The 5,418-nt window shown below is 42.7% G+C and overlaps 1 pseudogene; it reads left to right on the top strand.

The window, feature by feature from the left end:
• Positions 1 to 1,647, top strand: LOC744645 (histone H2B type 1-K-like; annotated as a pseudogene).
• The last annotated feature ends 3,771 nt before the right edge of the window (positions 1,648 to 5,418 follow it).

Here is a 5,418-nt window from a genome sequence, read left to right as displayed (position 1 = left end):
ACCTCCAGAGGGCCCTGACATGGTGGCTCATGCCTGTAATCCCAGCACTTTGGGAGGCCAAAGCGGGAGGATCACTTGAGGTCAGGAGTTCAAGACCAGCCTGACCAACATGGGGAAACACCCCGTCTCTACTAAAAATACAAAAATTAGCCAGGCGTGATGGGTTACGCCTGTAATCCCAGCTACTCAGGAGGCTGAGGCAGGAAAATCACTTGAACCCGGGAGGTGGAGGTTGCAGTGAGCTGAGATTGCACTACTGCACTCCAGCCTGGGTGACAGAGCGAGACTCTGTCAAAAAAAAAGAAAGAAAAGAAAGAGAAAGACAAAGAGAAAGAAGACAAAGAGAAAGAGACAGAGAGACAGAAAGAAAGAGAAAGAAAGAAAAGAGAAAATGCTCTTGTATAAAGTACCTGCATACCCTTGAAGTAGTATAGTGTTATTTCAAAGAGGACAGGGACCCCCATCTCTACAAAAAATTAAAAATAAAATAAATTAGCCGGGCATAGCGATGCATACCTACAGCCCTAGTTACTCAAGAGGCTGAGGCAGGAGGATCGCTGGAGCCCAGGAGTTTGAGGCTGCAGTGAGCTGTGATTGCACTACTGCACTCTAGCCTGGGTGGCAGAGACCCTGTCCCCCCCCATCCCACCCCACCTTCCCCAAAAAAAAGAAGGAAAGAAAGAAGACATGGGTTAGTTATAAACGTATACTGCAAACTCGAGGACAACCACCAAAAAAGTAAATAACTTCTTTAAGTTATGTTCAAAGGCTCCCATAACAATAAAATACAAACCTTCACCAAGGTCTCAAGGTTCTTCCCGCCCCTGCCCCTGACACTCCCAACCTCACCTTCTCTCCTTCCCACTCTTGCTCAACCACTATGGCCATCTTGTTTTCCCTGGAACCCCTCAAGCTCTCTCCTGCCTCAAAGTCATTGCCTTACTGTTCACCTGGCCTATAATCTTCCAACTCTGGGTCTTTCACAGGACTAACCCCTCTGCATCAGTCAGGTCTCTATTCAGTTATCCTTATGAAAAAGACCATCAGGGACACACTTCTGGTGTTTTAAGATGCCTGAGCCAGCCAAGTCTGCTCCCTCCCTGAAGAAGGGCTCCAAGAAGGCGGTGACCAAGGCGCAGAAGGTTGGCAAGAAGCGCAAGCGCAGCCGCAAGGAGAGCTACTCTGCTGAAGCAGGTCCACCCCGACACCCGCATCTCTTCCAAGGCCATTCGTTAATGACATCGTTGAGGGCATCGCGGGCGAGTCTTCCGGCCTGGCGCATTACAACAAGCGCTCGATCATCACCTCCAGGGAGATCCAGACGGCTGTGCGCCTGCTGCTGCCCAGGGAGCTGGCCAAGCACGCCGTGTCCGAGGGCACCAAGGCCGTCACCCAGTACACCAGCTCCAAGTAAACTTGCCAAGAGGAGACAACAGCCTTTAGACATATCTTTTCCAACAGTCGTCACTGCTGGACAGTGCTTTATCTTACAAATAAACCAATGAAAAATGAGTGATCCTAGAAGAAGATAAACGGAGGTATTTTAAACAATCAAGGAAGGACCAATATACACCTGGCTAAGAAAAATTAGCCCTTTTTCTGGGTATAAAACATTTAAAATGTTCTTCATAGAAATTTATGAAATGAGAAACATAAAGACAAAATTAAAATAACTCCTAGTATCTCCTATTATTTTTATATGTATATCATATATATTCATATTCATATATACATATATCTCACATCATGTATCCCATATATATAAAATAAACTTAGGTGTCATGCTATATATATATTTAGATAACTAAATATGCTTAGAAATAATTTTTAATGGATGCATAATTTATGGATATATTGATAAGTAATTAGTTCTTCATTATGGACTATTTCAATTGATTCCCATTTCTATGCATTATAGATCATACAGCTCACACATCTTTGTACCTAAATCTTTGTTCAAATATTATTTCCTAAGGATAGACTTCATGAAGTGGAAATACTAAATCAAAAGTGAAAAACATTTTCTAAGGTCCTTAAATATGCATTGCCAAAAATTGCTATTCAGGATCATGCCAATTTATAATCCCAACATAATGTGGAAATTTCTGTTTTATAACACTCATATTTACAATAAATTTTTAAAAGCATTGTTAACCTAATAGGCCCCCAAAAAGAAAAAATTTGAAATTACATTTCCTTATTTAAATTAATGACTCTATTAGTGAGGGTCATTTTCCCATGTTTTTTATTAGCCATGACCCTATAAGAAATAAACTGTGCTGCAAAATGATAAACATGATTTCAATCATTCCATGGGAAGGCACTATATAAAGAATAATACCTTAGGTTAAGTCCAAATAAATAATATTTATTAGGTGCCTCTTCTGCAGAGGATTCTGAAGGGATAATAAACTGCATTTAGCTGCATGTAACGGAAACTACTTTTACCTACATTGTCTCTTATAAACATTGTAACTACTCTTCGAGAAAGTGTTTACTGTGGACTGAATTGTCTCCCCATCCCCCCAAATTCATATATTGAAGCCCTAAACCCCAATATGACTGTATTTCTAGACAGGACTTCTAAGAGGTAATTAAGGTTAAATGAGGTCATTAGAATGAGTTTCTAATTGGATAGGATTGGTGGCCTTATAAGTAGAGGAAGATTCTGCACTTGGTCCTCCAAATTAAATAATTCATTTTAAAAAAGTGGAAGAGAGAGAGCTCTGCACACACACACTGAGGAAAGGCTGTGTGAGCTCACAGTGAGAAGGCAGTGCTTACACACAAGAAAACTAACCCTAGGAGAGAGAAAGTTAAACTTATCCAAGGTCGCAAAAGCCAGAAACGAGTGAGGTGAGAAGTTGACCTTGTTCTCCTCAATCCAAGGCCAGGACTCCTCCACTCCACATGTAGATAGCCACCTCACAGTCAACAACCAAATGTCCCCAGAGTCAGCATTAGACCAAGATGTCTCACCAGGAGACAAATGTCTCATCTTGAATAAATATGTTCTAACATATTTATTGTTTACCCATGAAAAATACTGAACCTCAGGAGAAATAAAATGCAAAGTATGTACAGAATTATGTTTACTACCTGACACTGATATAAAGCCTAATGATATCCTTATAGTCTTGGAGGGGTTTGTATATGTGGTGAAACAGGTGCTCACACAGTGCTAATAGACTGTAAATTGGTCTTAGAGAGAAAAATAAATAAACTGGAAGGAGGAAAAAAAAAGACCGTAACAAACCAATCCCCATTGTGCTCCACCCTCTTTCCCTATGTTTTCTTACTAGAACTTGATCATCAACTTAAAGTGTGTATATATACATATATTTGTATATCTGTTTATATCTGCTTATCCTATTAGAATGTAAGTTCCATAAAAGCAGGGATTTTTTTCCTTTTTAGAGACAGGGTCTCACTATGTTGTCCAGGCTAGTCCAGACCTCCTGGGCTCAAGCAATCCTCCTGGCTTAGCTTCCCGAGTAGCTGGGACTACAGCAGGACTTTTTCTTTATTCACCATTGTGTTCTTGAAACTTGAAACAACACCTGTCATAGAGTAGATGTCCAATAAATATTTTTGAATCCCTGAACGAATAAATAAATCACAAAGAGCATTGAGTCAGTCATGCAAGCATAGAAAAGAGGCCACAGAAACAAGCAATGCAGTGGTCATCCAAGAGCTTTCCAAATAAAGGGAGCCCTAGCAACGAAGCATTCTCCTTTCATGACAGATCTATTTCTATTTAAAGATGAGCACATTAGATTAGCAGAGCCTGTTGCTGTTAATCACATTATTATGTTAGTACACCTTGTTCTGATTTTACGGTCTCCGAGCAACCTTCTGATAATCTGGTTTCCATATCATCTGCTTACAGGGAAGGAATACTCTTTGGTACTCGAATCTTTCCTGGCCAAGCTGGGACCTTGATACAGGTTTCTCCATATGTAATCATTAGGACTCTTGGACAGAAACAACAGAAAGTCGTCTCGAAATGGGTTAGACAAAAGAGGAGTTGATAGGAAAGGTCTACAGGAGTGTCACAGGGTCAAACCTGGGGAGATCAGGGGAGCAGCTGGGACGTAGTTTTGAAAACTCCAACTGAGGACCTGAAGCCCTCGGAACTCTCACCAGGCTTTTCTCTACTTCGATCTGGGTAGCAATTTCATTCTCTTTTACTGCATGTACACCAGAGAAATTCTAACTATGCTCTCCCTAAGAGTCAAAAATCCCTGGGAAAGGGGCTGATTGGCTGCCCTGTCTGAACCAGGTTCTATTCCAGACCAATCCACTGCAGCCAGGAGGGCAGGGTCTATACCTATACGGCAGCTGCCATGCCCCTGCACTGTTGGAGGGCAGCAGGGAAGGAACATATTCTTTTTTTTTTTTTTTTTTTTTTTTTTGAGACGGAGTCTCGCTTTGTCGCCCAGGCTGGAGTGCAGTGGCGCAATCTCGGCTCACTGCAAGCTCCGCCTACCGGGTTCACGCCACTCTCCTGCCTCAGCCTCCGGAGTAGCTGGGACTACAGGCGCCCGCCACTACGCCCGGCTAAATGTTTTTTGTATTTTTAGTAGAGACGGCGTTTCACCGCGTTAGCCAGGATGGTCTCGAACTCCTGACCTAGTGATCCACCCGCCTCAGCCTCCCAAATTGCTGGGATTACAGGCGTGAGCCACCCCGCCCGGCCGGAAGGAACATTTTCTAAAAGATGGGGGTGACTACTCCCAGACGGCAGCAAGGGTGCTGGGCGGACACAGTGGATTGTTACTCTAAGCTGTGCCATTCTGTAGGCTAAGACCAGCTTAGGAGACTCCAGGGGACTGCAGGGCAAATTACATTCAACACTAGAGGATCAGGGTGAAAGTCACAAATAAGTTTCAGGAGAATCTTCTTTTTTTTTTTTTTTTTTTTTTTTTAGACAGAGTCTTCCTCAGGCTGGAGTATGCAGTGGCATGATCTTGGCTCACTGCAACCTCTGCCTCCCAGGTTCAAGAGATTCCTGTGCCTCAGCCTACTACCAAGTAGCTGGGACTACAGGCGTGCACCACCACAACCAGCTAATTTTTGTATTTTTAGAAGAGACCGGGTTTCGCCATGTTGGCCAAGTTGGTCTCAAACTACTGACCTCAAGTGACCCACAAACCTCAGCCTCCCAAAGTGCTGGGTGGGACTACAGACATGAGCCACCATGGCCAACCAGGAGAACTTTCAAATTGGCTGCCTGGCTCCAAGACTTTGACATACTTATCCCTTTATAGCCAATACATTTGACAGCATGCAATAAATTAAGAGCTATGTACATGGTTTTAATTCAATTCATAATATTTTGCTTTTTCTCTCCCTGGGGCATGTTTTACTTTTATTGTGGGCCAAGAGGTAAGACAGTAGGGATTTAAGTAAGCAGAG

This window comes from Pan troglodytes, chromosome 14, assembly GCF_028858775.2.
Source record: "Pan troglodytes isolate AG18354 chromosome 14, NHGRI_mPanTro3-v2.0_pri, whole genome shotgun sequence".
In the NCBI taxonomy this organism is placed as follows: domain Eukaryota; kingdom Metazoa; phylum Chordata; class Mammalia; order Primates; family Hominidae; genus Pan; species Pan troglodytes.
This window is presented reverse-complemented; position numbering and strand designations above follow the sequence as displayed.